Here is a 22,054-nt window from a genome sequence, read left to right as displayed (position 1 = left end):
TCAAATTACGTATTTAGAGTTCGTAATGGGAACTACAGTCTGTGACAGAAAATTACCTATGCAGATCCAGGTCCAGGCCCCATATATCAGTACCTCCCTTTATTCGGTTTTTGACGAGTTTAAATACAATACCCACCGAAATTATTTAAGATATCGTATTTAACGTTAGTAATGGATGCTATAGCATGAGACAGAAAATTGTCTATGCTGGTAAAGGTCTTCGCACAGCTCCAATATAACGGTACCTCCCTATATGCGATATTTTGATGATTTTAGCTACATTATTCACCGTTTATTTCAAGTTTCGAATTTGAATATGGTAATGGCTAATGGCAAACAATGCCTATGAAGGTCCACGTCGTATAGACCCCAATATAAGGGATATTTTCGGTATTTTTAAAATTTTAACAGAATTTTTTATGGATTTTCTTTTTTGAAAATGTCCATATTCTTTCCAAATGGTGGAAGGTATTCAAAGTTCGACCCGGCCGAACTTACTGCTTTTTAACTTGTTTCATATCAACAGAATTGTTCCATTTGGTAAAACTCGGTCTGGTATATCCATTGCTGCAAAAAATATTTTTAATATAATTCTTATCGAATTCATATCATGCACTTTACAGAAATGTTATTTGGTATTAGAGCTAAGAAAGCCTTCGTCAAATTTGTTGAAATCGATTCAGAGTTGGATATAGTTCCCAAATTGTGACTCTTCTAAAACCATGATACCCATTCAAATAAGGTACATAGTTGGTATGATCTACTTCACATAAATTCCCAATATATACTTATTTTGTCACTGGAGCTCTACTAATTACGCATAGTGGTGTAGAGTGTCATATAGTCATTTATAAGTTTTTTTTTAAATCTCATCAAAATAATGTATGTTCAAATATAGCCGTGATTTCAAGAGCTTTATTTTATATAGGTTACCTTCATCCAAAGATATCAAAAAATTCAACTAATTACCATTATCGTCCATAACCATACCATAATTCCTAAATTAATTGGTATATATTACTTCCATAAATTATTTTGTTGAAATTTGAAGTAAACGAATAAAGCTGCGTATGCAACGATTCAAAGAATTTTTATGATTGGTTTGCTTCAAACTCAAATGCCGTAGAATGACCTATATATGGTTTTGTTGTTGTTATGAAAACCTGTTAGTAGTCATTTCCAAAAACAGGATTAATAAGAGGAATGCATATTGAATTATGCATATGAATTCCAACGTGTATCAATTATGCAGTACAGATCAAAATGGAAATTGAACATAGTAAAAATAAAGTTATAAATTTATTCCAAATAATAAAAACTTTGAAATATTTCCGGAGATTTATTCTAATGGTTCAAATTCAATTAGTACTGATGAAATGTTAATTGTTCGTACATTTTGTGGGAAATATGATTATATTTGCCAAATATAATTGGTTTCATAAATTTTTGCTAATAATTTCCAAATAGAACAGCTCAGTTCATTGATAAATATATGAAATACTTATTCAGATGATCTTTAATGGTAATTCCGTTAGGTTATTGCAGTAATTCTACAGAAAAATTTTTTTTGTTATAATTTTTAATTATTTTTATATCCTCCACCTTGAAAAAGAGGGTGTATTAACTTTGTCATTCCATTTGTGACATCCCTAAATATTCGTCGTAGATCCCATAAAGTATACAAGGTGAGATGAGAAAACTGCAACTAATTTCAGACTGCTGTCATTTCTAAGCCACTCGTCCGACAGCTGTTAAAATTATTCCAGTGACAGCTCATTATATTGTTTACAAGCGTACAAAAGCATTTTGGTGAAAATTTTCCAGAAAAAAAGTTATTCGTGATGGAATTCAAGCGTGATAGTGTGATTTCTTTATATTTGGCTCGGAAACCACAAGTGGCTATCGTTAGAGCACTCCAGCATTTAAATGTGAATATATCTTTTGTGTCTCGTACCATCGCTCGTTACCGCGATACTGGTAGCGTAGCCCGACGTCAAGGAAGTGGACGGAAGAAAATAGCAACATCAGCAAAAATGGTTCGAAAAGTAAAGAAGCGACTTAATCGAAACCCACGTCGCAGTGTCCGAAAAATAGCTCGTGAGCTGAACATATCGCAATATTCCATTCGGCAAATATTGAAAAAATGAGCTCGGGGTAAAGCCCTTGAAATTCCTAAAAGCGCAAGAACTTACACCGCTAGAGAAAGTGTGCACCTTCGGTTGCTCACCAGAACTCAAGCGCCGGCCATGGTGATGGGGTGGGCCGCCATTACAGCCGATGATCGCTCTCCGCTCGTATTAATCGGCCGTGGCATCACAATGAATGCCGAATATTATCGCGAAAATATTCTGGAGGGTATATTAAAGCCTTGGGCATGCAAATTTTGTCCGCAGACCTTGGAAATTCCAACAGGACTCAACACCATCGCACTCAGCACGCGCCCCCCAAGAATGGATACAAAATAAGGTTCCTCGCTTCATTCCCAGCACGCAATGGCCGCCAAAATCTCCGGATACCAACCCGTTGGACTATTGTTTCTGGAGTATTTTGGAAAGCAAGGTTGGCACTAAAAAATACCAAAGTGTCGATCACCTCAAGCAAGCGCTTCACCGGGAATGGGCCAAAATACCGCAGAGCAGCATTTGGGCAGCGTATGATGGTTTCATTAACTCTTTGAAGGCCATAATTCCTGCTAAAGGTGACTAATTCGAACAAATATAAACTCATTCTAAAATTGTATGATATATCCGACATGTTTTGCTTTCATTCAATAAATTAAAAGAAAAATGTAAAAATTATGGCATTTAACGTTGTTGCATTTTTTTATCTCACCCTGGTTATATTCATAATCAGCCTAAAATTATATGTCCGTCGGTCTGTTGTGCGATGTCCGTCTGTCTGTTGAAACCATGATACATTCACAATATTTTATGTGGAGCTTAAAAATTTGGCAGAACAATTTATTTTGTACCCAATATGGTTGGTATTGAAAATAAGTTATATGGGTCCACGTTTTAGTGTAGCTCCCATATAACGGTACCTCCGGATAGTCGGTGTTTTGATGATTTTTGCAACATTCATTCATTTCAACGGATTTGTTTAAAAATTGGTATTTGTAGTTCATAATGGCTTCAATCTCCGGTAGTGAAACATCGTATTTTTAAGTCCACGGTTTCGTATAGGCCCCACATAACGTTACCTCCTAAAAACTTGGTATTTTTAGTTCATAATGGGTTCTAGCTCCTGTGGCGGAACATAGTATGTACGATATTCAGCATTTTGTTGTTGTTGTTGTTGTTTTGAGTGGTGTAAATTTGGTATTTGTATCATATAACGATACCCACCGATTCTCTGTATTTTTTTAATCCTTGTCACACCAACCTACGTAGTTGTTTCCAATTTGGTATTTTTTAGGAAATTTGGTACATGACAATCATTGAAGTAAAAAATTGTCTATACTCCTCCACTTAGTAGCAAGAATATAACTACTAATCTTGTGTGACAAGTTCTGTTTAAAGTAATGGATTGGTTCCCCTTTTTTATGCAGATTTTTGCTAAAATATGCTTCATTTCCTTCGTCGGAATGTAATCATGAGTTATTGGTAGCTATCAGCAAATATTGCAAAGCTGTCAGTTTTCTTTTGAAAAGCATAACTTCCTACAATAGAGAGTAATGTCAATTTGAGAGGAATATTCCTGACTTAGGCAATCAATACTTCAAAATGTATTTGTTAGATTTAAGAATTCTTGAGTGATGTTACTGGCACATATCATTCACATAACCCTGTTTTACTAGGGCAACGTTTTTATTTCTGAAGAAAACAATGGATGTACATTTCAAGTCTTTGTGCTCAAATAACTTTTAATTTGGACTGGCCAAAGAGTTAACCCACATGCCAATAACATTTGTGCCAAGTGGGTTCTGAAAATGGACGACATCAAGGCCATTTGATTGGTAGTTGCATTCACAGGAAAGCCAACATAGCCTTGTTGATTCTTAGCAAAATAGAAATGCATTGATGGTCAAAAAAGCAAAAAATATGTTTACATATTCGGCCATAGGATTTTTAAGTAGGTATTCACAAGAATTTGCAATAAAATGAATCTCAGGATTCTACTACACCTTAGATTATTGGGTAAAATGCTTAAGAGAAATTAACATGTTTTTATTAAGCCCTTTTGAGAGTAATATACACATATCAAAACAAGTAAGCAAAGGATATGGTCGTGCGGAGCCGGCCATGTGATACCCTATATCACTTCAATATGTTTGAAGCCCGCATTGTATCCAAATCCATTTTGGAAGATTTCTTTTTTGAAATAATGTCATAGAGCCCTGCCCAGATGTTAACCTTAGGTTTTTGACCCGGGGGCATTTGCCCTGTTGTTAGTTATTCGAAACAATTTCATTCGAAAGTTGTGGTTCATTTTACAGCTAAATATAATTCATAATAATTAACCCTCTTCTCATGCAATTATTTGGTCTATTTGAACACTTAAATGCACATCTTCAAAAACAATACGCTTTAATTCTGACCCTACCCTCATGCAAAATTTCATGAAAATCGGACGGCGACCTACAAATAATACCCTCAAGACATAGTGTTGAGGGGTTTAGAAAAACTTTTGAAAATGTACAATTCAAAATTGTAAGTCACAATGAAAAAATCACATGCTATAAAAAAATTTACAAAAATTAAAAAAATGTAACAAAAAAATATTCATTTTTAATTGTCATATTTTTACGCGATTTTCTTAGAATTTATACTTTTTGGCAAGAGACAATTCCGAATTAACTGTTAAAATCAGTCCAGTGGTTCTTATAAACGGAATAACTAAGATCTATTTCTTTTAAACACAGTCGAAGCGCTTGCTTGAGGTGACCGACACTTTGGTATTTTTTAGAGCCAACTTTGCTTTCAAAATACTGCAGACACAATAGTCCAACGGATTGTTATCCGTAGATTTTGGTGGTGGCCATTGTGCGCTGGAAACGAAGCGGGGAACCTCATTCTGCAACCATTCTTGGCGCATGCTGAGTCCTGTGGCAATGTCCAAGGTCTGCGGCCCAAATGTTTGCGTGCCCAAGGCTTTAATATACTCTCCAGAATATTTTCGCTATAATATTCAACATTTATTTGAAGCCACGTTCGATTAATACGAGCCACTGCGACGATCAAGTCGCTTCTTTACTGTTCGAACCATTTCTGCTGATGTTGCTGTTTTCTTCCGTCCACTTGCTTGACGTCGGGCTACGCTACCAGTATCATGGTAACGAGCGATGGTAGGAGACACATAAGATTTATTGACATTTAAATTCTGGAGTGCTCTAACGATAGCCACTTTGCTTTTCCAGCCATATATAAAGATATCACACTATCACGCTTGAATTCCATCACGAATAATTTTTTATGGAAAATTCTCACCAAAATTCTTTTGTACGCTTGTAAGCAATATAATGAGCTGTCACTAGAATAATTTTAACAGCTGTCGGACGAGTGGCTTAGAAATGCCAGCAGTCTGAAGTTGGCTGCAGTTTTTTCATCAGGTTGAGTATTTGGGCTGATATTAACCATTATATTAACCGCAAAATCGAATTAAGGTTATGTATGGGAGCTTCAAATCTTAGCCGTTCTAGATAAAATTTGACAAAGGTATTTCCGAGTTCTATAAGATTTCTGGTACCAAATATCATTGTTGTCGAATGCATATTACGAACGTGAGGGACTTAAACACCAAATCGGATGAAACATATATTTGGGAGCTATAGCTATATCTGAATCGATTTTCACGAAATTAGATGTACTTGCTTTTAGACTTAATTCGGTTCGATGTGCCAAAATTCAGGACTTTTGGGCTGATAATAAATAAAATTTTAATAACTTTTTACTACATTTCATAAATTTGTAATTTTATTAAAACAATGCTTTTTTGCCAGTAGTCGGCAACACTTGCTATTTGTCGGTATGGCATGTTCCAACAGTCGGCATACCAATTTTTTGTAAGAATAATTAATAATAATAATAAATTAATTCATTAAAATATAAAATTTTTGTTTAGTTAAACTGATTCGACGTCTTTATTGTACTTTTCTTAAGAATATGAATTGTTGAGGACCTTCATAGACAAAAATTTAATTTTCATTAGAATAATTCATATTTTCCTAGCGAAATTGTGCACAAAGATAGCTGACAATATATTTGAAGTAAACAAAAAACATTTAGTTATAATAGTTTCATTTATTTGGGCTTAAAAATAAAAAGTGCCGACTACTGGGACATGCCGAACTTAGGCACACTTACCCTATATTAAGAAAAACTATTGTTTGCGATTTAAAATGGTTTTAATCCGAATTTTGAATCTCGATACTTTTTTAAAGTTTTTAAGGGATTTTTTACTTGTTACTTTCCTGAAATTGTTGTGATGTTTTCTGGGCTTTAGGTTTCTCTCGATGAGAAACTTATTTATTTTTTGTCTTTCCAACAAGAAAGATCAACAAAACAAACCAAACGTTTTTGTTTTCTCATTTCAACTTTGTCATTCAACTTCTTGTAAAGCAGGTGAATATGATTTTTTAACAAAGAATAATTTCAAAACAAAACATTATATAACTTTCAACGAGTTGACCTTTAACACTCGCATACAAAAACGTTTCGTCTTAAATTAGTTTTATTCAGAAATTGTCACAACAAATGGTCAAGTGTATGGAGACATTAAAGACTACCGTTAAGTTGTATTTTGTTTTTCTTCGTATCTCTGTGTGTTATTCTTTAGTGTCAACATTTAAAAAAATAGTTAAAAAAGTGTTACCTACATTACACACGCGCACACATTTAAGATACAAAAACGTGGTCATTATATCGACATAAACCAGTTCAAAATCATAGAATATCATTCATGTCTTCTTGTTTATATGTTTTGTTGATTAAACGAGAAATGCACACACACACATATACACACTCACTCACATTGCCGGCCAAATGGTCATTATGTTGGCTAACAACAATAAACGTTTGTGGGGCTAACACAAACTGAGCAATGTTGACCCAGACTTTGAATAAAACGATTACATAACTGTTATCAAAGAGAAAGAAAGCGACCAAGCCAATGTTAAGATATTTTACTGTGAGTGTGTGTGTGTCTGTATGTTGACAACAGCTCTTAAGAAAATTAAGAGCAAGTCATTGAGGCTGTGTATGTGTAATGTAATACACATTTGATTAGAATACACATAATTGAATTAATAATTTGTCGACATCTTCCAGCCGCATTATGGATGTTCAACAAAGCTGAATAATATCATTAACAAAAATAAATTATGACAATTATCAGTTTGAAATTAAATGCCATGAAAAGATGTGTGTAAAGTTTGTAGGTGTCTGTAAACTAAATAGTTTTGTTCCAAAAGTGAGTCTTCAAAGCTAATTGAATGGAGATATCGAAAACACGCCTTTATGCACATATTTATTGATATTGGAATATAAAAAAAGCCCCAATGATTTATTATTATTACATACAACAGGGTTATAAAGATGGATTGAGAAATTCTCCACGCAAGTTTCATTAGTAAAAGTATGGTTTCTGGGAGGTCTTGTACAGGGTCCGCCATGTAACAAATTTCACAGAAAACCCACACGCATTTTTTGAAAAGCTAATGCACTCCAAACCATTCATTCTTTGGTGTGGATTGTGGTCCAGAGGCATAATTGGGTGTTTTTTTCGAAAATGAGCAAGGATTGGTCGTATGTTATCGGGCCATGTTGAACAAACTTTTGTTCACAAAAATTAACGTGGAGAATATTGGCAACATTTGGTTAATACTGGATGACACTACGTGCCACACAGACGAGGCTACACTGGATGTTTTGCACCCTGTTTTTATACCTTTCACCATAGTATGGAGGATATATTAAGTTTGTCGTTCCGTTTATAACACCTCGAAATATATATTTTAGACCCCACAAAGTATATATATTCTTGATAAGCAAAAAAATTCTACGTTGATTTATCGATGTCCGTCCGTCTGTAGAAATTCCTCTATCTTGCGAACGAAATACCGTAGGTTGATAAAATTTTACTCAAAACGGATGCTAGAGCCTGACTGAAAATTGGCTGTGTCAGATGACTGAAAATTGTCTGTGCAAGTCCACGTCTTCATGTAGACCCCATATAACGGTACCTCCCGATATTTGGTACCTTGATGATTTTAGCAACATTATTTCAAATTTGGTATTTGAAATTGTTTCAAATTTGTTATTTGAAGTTCGTAATGAATACTACAGCCTAAGACAGAAAATTGTCTTGGTATAGCCTCCATATAACGGTACCCCCGATATTCGGTGTTTTGATGATTTTATCGACATTATTTACAGGAAATGTTTCAAATTTGGTGTTTAAAGTTCATAATGAATACTATAGTCTAAGACAGCAAATTGTCTGGGCAGGTCCGTGTCTTCGTATAGCCCCCATATAACGGTACCTCCCTATATTCGGAATTTGGATGTTTTTAGCTACATTATTCTCCGAATTTTTTATTCAAGTTTCGCATTTGAATATTGTAATGGTTTATGACAAAACTTGCCAATACAGGTCCACGTCGTCCTATAGACCCTAATATAACTGTTACATTCGGTATTTTTAAATATTAGCAGAATTTTTAACGAATTTACAGTTTTTACTTGTTTTATTTATAAAGAACCTTAAAAAGTGTTTCTATTGGAAGAAGTCTTCCTATAGCAGAGCTATATGTTGTCTATACACTGAAGATAGGTCTTCAGTAGGAAGAAGGCCTCCTTTTAAACTTTCATAAAATAAATACAACCCTATGTAAGACCCTCTAAAACCTTCTAATGTTAAAAAAGCTTCCGTAGATCTGTCATGAAAGGAAAGTCTTGAAAAACTAAAAAAAAAATCGTCCAAAAATACCGTTTAAGTGAAACCCATTATATGGGGGCTATAATGTCGCTAATATCGCTAATTGGAAAAATCTGGTAAAAAATGTCGCTAAAATCATCAAAGACATCGTGATTACAACAGACAGACGCACATCGTATTTGCAGGAGTATAGTTCAAGCTAGTTACAATATGGGGTTTTGGCTCTTTCTTTTATACCGTTATATGGGACCTATACCCAGATGTACAAATGTATGAGCAACCTTCTGTCACAGGAGGTAGTATCTATTATGAAGTCCAAAACCTAATTTAAAACAATCGCGGTGAACAGTGTGACCCAAATCACAAAAATGCCGAATAAAATCACAAAAACACAGTTATATGGCGGCTATACGAAAACGTTGATCTCTATAGCTGGCAGAGAATGCAGTGCCTATTATGAACTTCAAATACCAAGTTTGATATAATTCTGTTAAATATTCGGGCTAAAATCCTTGAAATACCGAACATTTGGAGTTACAGTTATATGGAGACTATACCAAACCTTGGTCCTGCATAGACAGTTCTATGCAAGACGCAGAAATTAGCATGGGACTAGAGCTTAGGGCTGGGCAGAAGTATTCCATTTTTATGGTCATTGTGTTAATATTTAATGGGTGAAATAGAACATAACATTTGCTGATCAAACTTATAATACCCCCAAAACCTAGTGTTGTAGGGTATAAAAACTGTGATATAGGTAATAAGTCTTGCTTTGTTTATTTTTACTGTAGAACATTTCCCTATAGATGAAGTTCATCAAATTTCGATATATTGGAAAATGAAATATATATAACAACAAAGACCTTAAGTTCGAACAACACTTGTTTTATTGAAATACAAAAAGGTCGAGTAAAGAAAACCAGTAAAGAAAGTCCTAAAGCCGGGCGGGCCGATTTTATGTATTTGTATTTGATATATTTCCCTGAATATCGTTGTTACGGAGTGCATATTACGGCTGTGGGTAACAAATACAACAAATCGGATGAACAATATATATGGGAGCTATAGCTATATCTGAACCCATCTTCACCAAATTTGGCATACTACCTTCTCGACTCAATTCGGTCGTCCCATTTGGTCAAATATGAGACGTTTGGTGCACAATAAAATGTAAGTCGGACAAAGTTATATATGGGAGCTATATCCACATCTGAACCGATCTCGATAAAATTTAGCAAAGGTATTTCTGAGCTGCATTTGATATATTTCCCCAAATATTGTTGTTACAGAGTGCATATTACGGCTGCGGAGGACAAAAATAACAAATCGGATGAACAATATATATAAGAGTTATGGCTATATCTGAACCGATTTCGATCAAATTTGACATACTTATTTTCAGGCCTAATTTGGTTGTATGTGCAAAATTTCATATTTTTCGTGCTGATATTACACGTTTGGTGCACAATAAAAGGTAAATCGGACGAAGATATATATGGGAGCTATATCTAAATTTTTACCGATTATCTCCAATTTCAATAGGGTTCGTCCTTGGGCCAAAAAAAAAATGTTTTTTGGAAAATTTTATCTCAATCGGATAATAAATACGACCTGCATTTTGTTCACAAGAATATATGGACAGACGGACGGACTGACATGCATAACTCAACTCAGAAAGTGATTCTATGCAGATCATCAAAAGGAACTATGGGTCTATCTCGTTTCCTTTTGCCTGTTACAAACAAAAGCACAAAGACATAATTCCTTGACCACCTTGTGGTGTAGGGTATAAACACTAGTTGTCCACTATAATCTTTAAACTAAAGTGGAGAAATATTTAATTTGAGACCTTAGTTTAAATGTGGCTACACGTAATTAATATAATGTTCGTAATGGTCTTACATAGTTTAAATCTGAATTAATTGATATATGACCAGCGGAATATACAGATTTGGGGAATATGTTCTACCTTGTAAGTGTGAAATCTGTTACCATTTTCAAATGGCATGCCTCCAAACTGTTCAATGTTCAAAATTTATTAAATTATATTGTGTGCAATAGCTGATAATACCTAATAAGCAACCAATTTTTTAGTAATTACTTATGAAATATCCATCGTAATAAAAGTGAAAATAAACACACACATACACTCACAAAAAGTGCAATAACAACCTCAAACGAATTGTTTTTGCCTTTTTTCCTTGCAACCAAAAACGTTTTTCATATTAATAACACGCTTTTGGATTTCGTTTTGTAAGTTATTCGTGATGGTTAACCAGTGAAAAGTCTAGATTGGATTATGGTGCAGAAAACCAAGTAAGCGTATCAGATTGCAACATGCAAGAAGCTACTTAAAATGAAAGAAAACTTTATGTCTAGCATAAAGCGAAGTTATTGAACTTGAATTAATGAAATAAGATACCAAAACTCCAAAATTTTGCGGAGTTCACAGCGAAAATTCTGCTCAATATCTTACGTATTTAAGTTCGACTGACACATTTAAAATAAACAATGGTGGATGTCTGGGATTAAGGAATATAAAACCAGTAAGGGCGGGCCGACTTTTGATACTTAGTAGAGCTCCCATACCAACTATGGACCTTATTTGAATGCGTACCAAGGATTTGGGAATTGTTCCAACTCTGAATCGATTTTCAAAAAATTTGACGGAGGCTTTTAAACCTTTAGTATCAAATAACATTGCTGTATAGTGTATGATATGAATTCGACAAGAATTATATTAAAACAAGTAAGCAATGGCTGTAGTCGTGCGTGGCCGACCATGTGATACCCTACAACACTACAATATGTTAGAGGCCCCCTTATGGAAGATTTCGCTTTTGAAATTACGTCACGGAACACTGCCCAGATATTACCCTTAGTATTTTGACTAGGGGCATTTGCCCAATATTTACGCACTCCGTCGTGCTGTTAGTCGTTGCGCTCCATTTTACAGCTACATATAATCTAATGGTCATCCAAAATGCTAGAACTTTTTCCTGTCATTAACTCTCTTCTCAGGCGCGTCAATTGGCTTCAATTGTGTGAACAGGATTTTTTTCTGTTTTTGGGTCATATTTTGCGATCATCTCCAGGAAGAGGCCCATCTGTGTCTCTAAATTTAGACTCTTCTATATGATTAGCTGTCTACGATAATTGGCTATATTCGTCAACGAAATCAGCATAAATAAAAAAGCCAGAAATTTGCCTTTTGTGTATTTTGAAAATTTCCTGTAAATTATTTCCAGTGTTTCTGTAGAATGGAAATGTTGGTATTTCTTCCAACAAAAGTAGTGGTCCATTCTACCCGCTGTCTTAAACTCTAACTTTATGTGAGAATTCGTGTCCTTTGGTTTATATTTGTGACCTTTATAATGGCTAAAAAATCAGGAATGATTTTTAGTTGTTGGCCCATTTTACCCCTAAATATATTGCGGACGTCTTACAAAACAATAGGCCTAGCCCTTCTGAGCCCAACCCTACCCTTGTGAAATTTTCGTAATGATCAGACGATATTTGCAATAATTATATATAATTTAAGGTGAAAAAATATTACAAAATATTATAAGTCAAATTGAAAAAATCGCATGCGATAAAAAATATGAAAAAATAAAAAAATGTCACAAAATACTACAAAATATATATTAACATCATTATTGTCATATTTTTTTATGAGATTTTTTAGATTTTATACTTTTATGCCCAAAGCTCATTCTAAATTTACAAAATCTATCAAAATCGGTCCAGCCATTCTTGAGATATAAGCATTCTAACTAACATCCCCTTCCTTTGTATATACACATTGTATATATTCGCTATATATAACCGATACATTTACTATCGGCATCTACGTAACGGTCAGAATTGACCTGTTCGTCTCTTTGTGATTTCGCCGGGATAAAAAATATTCGCGGTTTAATGGAAAATTTTACTTTTATTTAACACAAATGTTGTGCCCTATTTCACACACTAAATATTACCCGATGATTGGAGGGCTTCTTCCCAGCCCTAAGCTCTAGCCCCATGCTAACTTTCGCTTTGATTGGTCTATAATTGCGACCTGTACTGACAAAAACTGCAAAATCAGGAAATTTTACAGTTTTTGGTCCATTTCAACCCCTAAATATTATGCGATCATCTCCAAAAGAAATAGGGTTCTATTCTAACCCTAGCCCCACCTCTATTCTAAATTTCGTGAAGATCGGGCCATAATTGCGACCTGTAGAGTGATTACAAATTAACATGGACAGACGGACGGACATACATAGCTAGATCGATTCAGCTCGGCGAGATAGGAAGGTCCATATATACTTTCCTATGTGGGAAACGAATATTTCGTGGTGTTACAAAATTTTTGGCCCAATCAAACTTATAATACCCCCAACACATAGTGTTGTAGGATATAAAAATATTTATTGGAGAAATACATATACAGGAACGAGTTTCACCAATTGGAAAAATTCGGTTGAATATGAAACAGTCTATCCAATATGGGTTGATGTTACATATATGGTGGACAACAACCGTAAAATCGGATGAAGATGTCGAAAAAATTTGGCAGAGGTATTATCGAGCTGTATCTGATGTCCGGTATCAAATATCATTGTTGTGGAGTGCATATTACGCATATGAGGGACTTAAACCCCCAAAAACGGATGAAACATATATATGGGAGTTATAGCTATAACTTAAGAGATTTTCACAAAATTTGACGAACTTGCTTCTAGACTGAATTCAGTCGGATGTGCCAAAATTCAGGTCATTTGGACTGATGTTGGCCATTTAGTGAACAATAAACCTGATATCGGATAGAGATATACAGAGTGATGATGATGGAAAAACTCCAATCAACTTCAGACTGCTGTCATTTCTAAGACACTCGTCCGACAACTTGTTAAAATTATTTCAGTGACAGCTCATTTTATTGTTTACAAGCGTACAAATGCATTTTGGCGAGTATTTTCAAGGAAAAACAGTTATTCGTGATGAAATTCAAGCGTGATATTGTGATTTCTTTATATTTGTCTGGAGAACCACAAGTGGCTATCGTTAGAGCACTCCAGCATTTAAATGTGAATAAATCTTTTGTGTCTCGTACCATCGCTCATTACCGTAGCGTAGCACGACGTCACGGAAGTGGACAGAAGAAAACTGCAACATCAGCAGAAATGGTTCGAAAAGCAAAGAAGCGACTTGATCGAAACCCGCGTCGCAGTGGCCGAAAACTGGCTCGTGAGCTGAACATATCGCAATAAACCATTCGGGAAATATTGAAAAATGAGCTCGGAATAAAGTCATTGAAATTCAAAATAATGCAAGAAATTACACCGCAACAGAAAGAAAATAGACTCAAATGAGATAAAGAGTTGCTTCGTTTGGCCGAAAATGGTGAACTGCCGAATTTGGTTTTCTCCGATGAGATAACATTCGTTGTCCAGCAGTTTGCAAAGAAACAAAATGATCGTTTTTACTTGCCAAAGAGGAGACTCAATCGCCATAACAGCCGATTGTCGCTCTCCGCCTGTATTAATCGACATTAGAATAAATGCCGAATATTATCACGAAAATATTCTGGAGGGTATATTAAAGCCTTGGGCACTTAAACATTTTGGCCGCATTCAATAAAATTAAAAAGTAAAAATAAAAATTATGGTGTTTGACTTTGTTGCAGTTTTTTTATCTCATCCTGCATTAGTTTCCTCAAATTTTAACAGAACTAAGCCCATAATACGCTCTCAAAATAGGTTCATAGTTTGTACTTCACATAAATTTCTTATACAAACTTTTTTTTACGGGTAGCTTTGCTAAATATGCATAGTGTTGCAGGTTATTACATAGTCGGCCCGCCCGAACTTAGCTCTTCCTTTTTTTGGTCTAACATGCTCATATTCAAGCTTACTATATTACACTCTGCCAGAGTCTGCTAGGTTATTAACATCCTAAATAATAACATCCGAAAATAAAGGGAACTGCAATAACAGTAAGAAAAGGATTTATATCCTCCAAAATTTTTTTTGAAACCTTCAAGATAGTTAAACCGCAGGTACCATTATGCAGGGGTCTATGCATAATAGCGAGTTATGGCATTGTGTAACACCCAATCTTGGGGTTGGAAAATTCTAACGTGCTCATTTTCAAGCTTACTGTATCACACTCTGCCAGAGTCTGGTACGTTAATGCATCCTACTTGTCCTATATGTTATAAAAAGAAAAAAAATATCTTAGTAGTTCTATTGACTCCTACAAAAAAGGTCAAAACTTGCCATTATAACATCCTCGTAATATGGGGAATCAGTGTCCACTTTACTTACTTTACGGGAGTGAAAATCGAATATATTGGTGGTTTCCCTCCGTCACTTCCCTATAAATACTAAAAATGGTAAATAAAAAACTCATATTGTGGCAGCATGTGATATAGTTCATACTCGTAATATCTAGATAAAACTTAGGTCAGTTAGTACAATATTGGTCCAGTGATTTCTGTGTTCTGTTCAAATCCCAGAAATATTGTCTTATTATATAACGGTTCGCGATAATGTCAATATCACTTTACGCCAGAAACGTACATGGAAAATATTGGGCCAATTCTTCTTGTACCTTCCCAAAAGGTCAACATTTCTATACCCTCCACCATAGTACTTAGGGTATGTTAAGTTTGTCATTACGTTTGTAACACATCGAAATATACATTTTAGACCCACAAATATAAATATTCTTGATCAGCATAAAATTCTATGTCGATTTATATATGTCTGCAGAATTTTTGGTATTGAAAAAGGGCCATGTAGGTCCACGTTTTGGTATAGCCCCCATATAACGGCACCTCCCGATATTAGGTTCTTTGATTATTTTAGCGACATTATTCACCGAAAATGTTCTATGTTTGGTAATTGATGTTCGTAATTAACGTTACAACCTATGACAGGAGATTGTTCGTCAGATCCACGTCTTCGTATAGCCCCAATATAACGGTACCGCCCGATATTCGGTATTTTGATGATTTTAGCGACATTATTCACCGGAATTGTTTCGAATTTGGTATTTGAAGATCGTAATGGATACTACAGCCTATGGCAGAAAATTGTCTGTGCAGGTCCACGTCTTCGTATAGCCCCCATATAATGGTACCTCCCGATATTAGGTTCTTTGATTATTTTAGCGACATTATTCACCGGAATTTCAAATTTTGTATTTGAAGTTCGCAATAAATACTACAGCCTAAGACAGAAATTTGTCTGTACAGGTCAACGTCTTTGTCTAGGCCCCATATAACGGTACCTCCCGATATTCGGTATTTCGTTTCAAATTTGGTTTTTGAAGTTCGCAATGAATACTACAGTCTAAGACGGAAAATTGTCTGTGCAGTTCCACGTCTTCGTATAGCCCCAGATAACGGTACCTCCCCATATTCGATATTTTGATGATTTTAGCTACATTATTCATCGATTTTATCTAAGTTTCGCATTTGAATAAAAGTTATGACAAAAGTTATCTATGTAGGTCCATGTCGTCGTATTGACCCTAATAAAACAGCTACATTCTGTATTTCTAAGATTTGAACAGAATTTTTTTGAGAATTGCCAAATTCGTTCCAATTTAAAGTTCGGTATTCAAAGTTCGGCCCGGCAGGCTTTTTTACTTGTTAATAATAAGCCTCGTCAAGTATAACTCTGTTTCCGGTATTTCTTCACATTTCGCATATTCCAATTGTACAGTATCAGATATGACATGAAGATGTGATTTATTCACTTTTCCTCATACCCTCCCCAGGAATTTATCATATTCATAAGTTTAAGAAAATTCAAAGCAATTCTCCGGTTCTACTCAAATATTTATACTAATATAATACATAGTGTAAGTCCAATTTCTTTTGTACGTCCCACACAGGGCGTATTCATTAAGATGTCAATGCTGAGGTTACTACGTACTTTTCTGGTGTAGGGAATTATATACCTTGCTCTTCACCCCTCAATTTTTTTCTTGTGCTCTATTAATTGTTATGCAAAAATTTGTCCACCAATATGTGGTTCACATTTCTCGATAATTAAAAATATTTATTTCATAAATTAAATTATAATTCATACATATCTTCATCAAAATTTTAATGACAATTATTGGCTTCTCTTTTTTTTACAGAAACCCCTGGGTTCGAGGGGGCATCAAATATCAAAAGGTGAGAAGAAAGTTTCATGCTGATACCGATTGCGTCGTTCATTGGTTTTAATCATTGTAAATATCATTATCATCATCGCTCACATCGTCATTATCATCTTTGCAATTAAGTACTTGCACAATTTTGCGGTTACATAAATAATTGAATAAAATGAAATAAATATATGTATGTTCGTATATATATTACATACCGAGATAAACAAACACACACGATTTATTGAATTAATAGCATCACTGGCTGGCTGGCTGGCATGACATCAAATGTGAAATACTTTCGCTTTAGGAACGAAAAACAAACACACACACACACGCCACATTTATTTTAATTTCGTTTATTACGCGTTTTCATTAATTGCCACGCCATTAAATGTGCGACAATTACAGTTAGCAATGAAGACCATCAATAAAAATTTAACTCTTTGACAACAATTTACCTTTGTGTTATATTGTTGTAGTTGTTGCCGTTAATGTTTTTCGAATTTTGTTTTTAATTTCGAATTATCATCACATCATAGCTTGGTTTTGTGGTCTGACTTTTTCAACTCTGAACTGTGCTTGAGTTTTGTGGCAAGTGCGGCGTATTTAATCGTATGTGGTGGCAACGTTTGACCAGGTCAGCAAGTGGTCGGCAATTATGAAATAGTTTGTAATGAAAAATTCACGTGCGGTCCATTTTGTTTATTTTCGGTATGGTAGTGGAAGCCAAAAAAAACGTATGCTAGCATTTTAATAAATAATATTACACATTATTAAAATTATGGAGAGGAAAAATTAATTATTCCAAATCAAATGGAAAATCATCTAGAAATAATGAGGGGGAAATGTGCACGCAGTTGCATCATCCGGCCTTCGAATGTTAAAATAATAGGTTTGCAATTTTTTTGGAAATAAATAAATATTGCTAAATGTTTCATGTGTTATCATAATCTGACCTTATATAGCTGTCTGTCGGAAATGTATAATTTCAAAAAGATATGATATTTATATTTTTATTTATTTAGCATAGCAAAAATTTAACAATACAAATATTAATTAACGTAGTACCATGTGGAATATTTCCTATTTTAAAATTCATGTTCATGTTCCAGCCCCATTACTTTATCTTCAACACACAGTGATCATCATACCGAACATCAAAATTCCATTTTTAAAACCAGTAAGGAAAAATCAAAAGTCGGGCGGGGCCGACTATACGATTCCCTACACCACTTAGCATATTTAGAAGAGCTCCCGTAACAAAATAATTTATTTCAAGTAGATCATACTCTCTATCAACATTTGGCTTTAGAGCAGTTATAGTTTGCTAGAGAGTGCATGGTATCACATGGAGAAAATTTATATTAAACAAGAAAAAATATTAAACAAGTTCGGCCGGGATGAACTTTGAATAACCTCGATCATTTGGAATGAATTTGGCAATTCTCTAAAACAATAAAAATCCGTTAAAAATTCTATTAAAATCTCAAAAATACCGAATGAAGCTGGACCAATACGACGATATGGTCCTGCATAGGTAACTTTTGTCATAAGCCGTTAAAATATTCAAATGCGAAACTTAAAAAAAATCGGTGAACAATGTAGCTAAAATCATAAAAATACCGAATATCGGGAGGTACCGTTAGAGGGGGCTATACGAAGACGTGGACCTGCACAGACAATCTCCTGTCATAGGCTGTAGTATCCATTACGAACTTCAAATACCAAATTTGGAACAATTCCGGTAAATAATGTCGCTAAAATCATCAAATTACAGAATATTGGGAGGTACCGTTATATGGGGGGCTATTCCATACCTACATGGCCCATTTTCAATACCACAAGTCCTGCAGACATTATACACATTTGAGTAAAATTTTATGAATCTACTTCATTTCGTTCGGAAGCAAGAGTGATTTCCACAGACGGACGGGGTCTAAAATGTAAATTTCGACGAAATGACAAACTTAAAATAACCTCCATGCTATGGTGGAGGGTATAAAAAGTATATATTTTTTGGGAGCCGAGTTTCACAAAAATACACTCCGATTGGGCTTATATTAGCCATTATTTGCACAATAAACCTGAAATCCGATTAAGGATATATATGGGAGATATACCCAAATCTTTGCCGTTCTCGATACAATTTTGGAGAGGTATTTCTGGGCTGTATCTGTTATCTGGTACCAAATACCAATTTTTATACTCTCCACCATTCTACGGAGGGTATATTAACTTTGTCATTCCGATTTTAACTCCTAGAAATACTCATGTCAGACCCAACAAAGTATATATGTTCTATTTAACGATGTCTGTCGGTCGGTAGAAGGCTAATATTTTACACCCATGTGTAATTCGCCAGTAAGCAGTTAAGTTTGGCCATGTCGGTTCACTACATAACATATTTTTTACTATTAGAGATATTTTTTACCGGAATTATTTCAAATTCCGTAATTTAAGTTCATAACGGGTGCTACGGTCAATAACACTGATAGCCCCTATATAACGATACTTCCCGAAATTCGGTATTTTGTTAATTTTATTCTAGCATTAGCTGTTTCGGTGCATCTCTTTTCTTTATACCCTACGCAACACTATGGTGCAGGGTATTATGTCTTTGTGTATTTGTTTGTAACATGCAGGTGGAATCGAGATAGGCCCATAGTTCCTTTTGAAAACCTCCATAGGATCACATTCTGTGTCGATGTATTCATGTCCGTCGGTACATGAATTTTTGTAAACAACGTACTGGTCGCATTTGTTGTCTGATTGAGATGCATTGCAGGACGAATTCTAATGAAATTGGTGAAAATCGGCTTCAATTATAATATTGCTGCCACATATATTTATAATATATATATATATATATATATATATATATATATATATATATATATATATATATATATATATATATATATATATGTATATATATATATATATATATATATATATATATATTAGGCCAAATATAATGCATTTAAGCACATAAAACCTAGACCTATATAGTATATATGTTTCATCCGATTTGATATTAATGATACCAAATAACAGATATTTATAATTCTCCCATAAAGATTTTTATGCAATTTCACATTTATCGTGTACCAAATGTTGAATATAAGCCAACTTAGGGAAGCCGGATTTAGTCTGTAAACAAATGCGTTACATTTGGTGTAAATCTATTCTTATGTAGCTAAAGCCCAAATGTATATGCGTCATTCGTTTTTATACCCTACAACACTATGTATTGGGGGTATTATAAGTTTGATTGGGCCAAAAGTTATGTAACACCTCGAAAAATTGGTTTCCCATATAGGAAAGTATATATGGATCTTCCTATCTCGCCGAGCTGAGTCGATCTAGCTATGTATGTCCGTCCGTCTGTCCATGTCAATTTGTAATCACTCTACAGGTCGCAATTATGGTCCGATCCTCACGAAATTGAAAATGGAGGTGGGGTTATGGTCACAATAGAACCCTATTGCTTTCATAGATGATCGCATAATATTTAGGGGTTGAAATTGACCAAAAACTGAAAAATTCCCTAATTTTGCAGTTGTTCTACAGGTCGCAATTATGGACCAATCGAAGCGGAAGTTAGCATGGGGATAGATCTTAGGGGTGGCTAGAAGTCTTCCAAGTCTTCTTTGATGAAATAGACCATAACATTTGTGTGAAATGAAAGTCAAAATTCCCATTAAACCGCGAATATTTTTAATCCCGATGAAATCACAAATAGACGAACAATTTTGACCATAATGTCGATGGCGATAGTAAATGTATCGGCTATATATAACGAAATATAGACCATGTATATATGTACAAAGGAAGGGGAAGTGAGCTGAATGCTTATATTTCAAAAATGGCTGGACCGATTTTGTCAAATTTTGTCAATTCAGAATGCCCTCTTGGCAAAAGTATAAATTCTAAAAAAAAATCGCATAAAAAGATGTCAATATTGGTTTGCCTATTGGTTTTAAAGATGTCCCCAATATATTTTTGAGGGTTGTAGTCCATTTCAACCCCCAAAAATATATTGGGGGTTGAAAAGGACACGAAATCTCGCATGAAGTTAGATTTCAGGACAGCGAGTAGAATGGACCACTACTTTTGTGTGAAAAAATACCAGCATTACTTACAGGCGATATCCGAAATACACAAAAGCCGAATTTTTGGTTTTTTTATGCTGATTTCGTTGAAATTTAGAGATACAGAGGGGCCTCTTGCTTTTGGAGATGATCGCAAAATATTTAGGGGTTCAAATGAACCAAATACAGACAAAAATTTCCTGATCACACAATTGAAGCCAATCGACACGCTTGAGAAGAGAGTTAAGGACAGGGAAGGATTCAAGCATTTTGGATGGAAAATGGCCCACAACAACTAACAGCATGACGGTGTGTTTAAATATTGGGCAAATGTCCCTGGTCAGGTCAGTGTTCGGTGACATAATTTCAAAAGCGAAATCTTAAAAACTCGATCTGGATATAAGGGAGCTTCTAACATATGGTAGTGTTGTAGGGTATCACATGGTCGGCCCCGCACGACTATAGCCTTTGCTTACTTGTTTTTTCTTGTTTAAGCCATCTCAAAGTCATAACATGCACCCTATAGCAATAATATTTGATGAGGGAAGTCACATAAAACATAAAAAAATACTTCCGTCAAATTAAGATGAAATCAATTAAGGTTAAGCTTCGATATACTGTTTCATTAGTTCTCAAATCCGCTCTTAAGCCGTAAAAGCGTTATCTTGTAAATTTAATTGGAAAAACTTTTTTTTTTAACCCACAGGTAATGTAGAGGGTATTTAATTGCCATTATTTTTTGAATACCGGTAATGCAGAGAGTTTGTGGTTGTCATTACTAGTAATTCAGAAAGTAACACATACGCCTACAAACATTTTGCTAAGTAATGTAAGGTTATATGTCAAATTTGAGAAAAAAATTTCAAGAGAACTTGACTTTTTAAGTAGCCGGTATACATCGGTAAAATAGCTTAATTTTTAAAGATTATATTTCATATTCT

General features: G+C 34.6%; 1 protein-coding gene and 1 long non-coding RNA gene across 3 annotated transcripts in view; one reads left to right on the top strand and one right to left on the bottom strand.

Annotated features, from left to right (window-relative positions):
• The window catches only part of LOC131802470 (uncharacterized), a 167,581-nt gene that overhangs the window by 127,937 nt on the left and 17,590 nt on the right, over window positions 1–22,054 (top strand). Inside the window, exon 4 of the long non-coding RNA XR_009342215.1 lies at window positions 17,011–17,047. This is a non-coding gene — a long non-coding RNA (uncharacterized LOC131802470). The remainder of the gene's footprint in view (window positions 1–17,010; window positions 17,048–22,054) is intronic.
• Window positions 1–22,054, bottom strand: part of LOC101891327 (uncharacterized) — a 73,884-nt gene that overhangs the window by 42,835 nt on the left and 8,995 nt on the right. The window lies entirely within an intron of this gene.

The sequence above is a fragment of the Musca domestica genome, unplaced genomic scaffold, assembly GCF_030504385.1.
Source record: "Musca domestica strain aabys unplaced genomic scaffold, Musca_domestica.polishedcontigs.V.1.1 1, whole genome shotgun sequence".
Taxonomy (NCBI): Eukaryota; Metazoa; Arthropoda; class Insecta; order Diptera; family Muscidae; genus Musca; species Musca domestica.
Note: the sequence above shows the minus strand (reverse complement) of the source record. Positions and strands in the feature narration are given on the sequence as shown.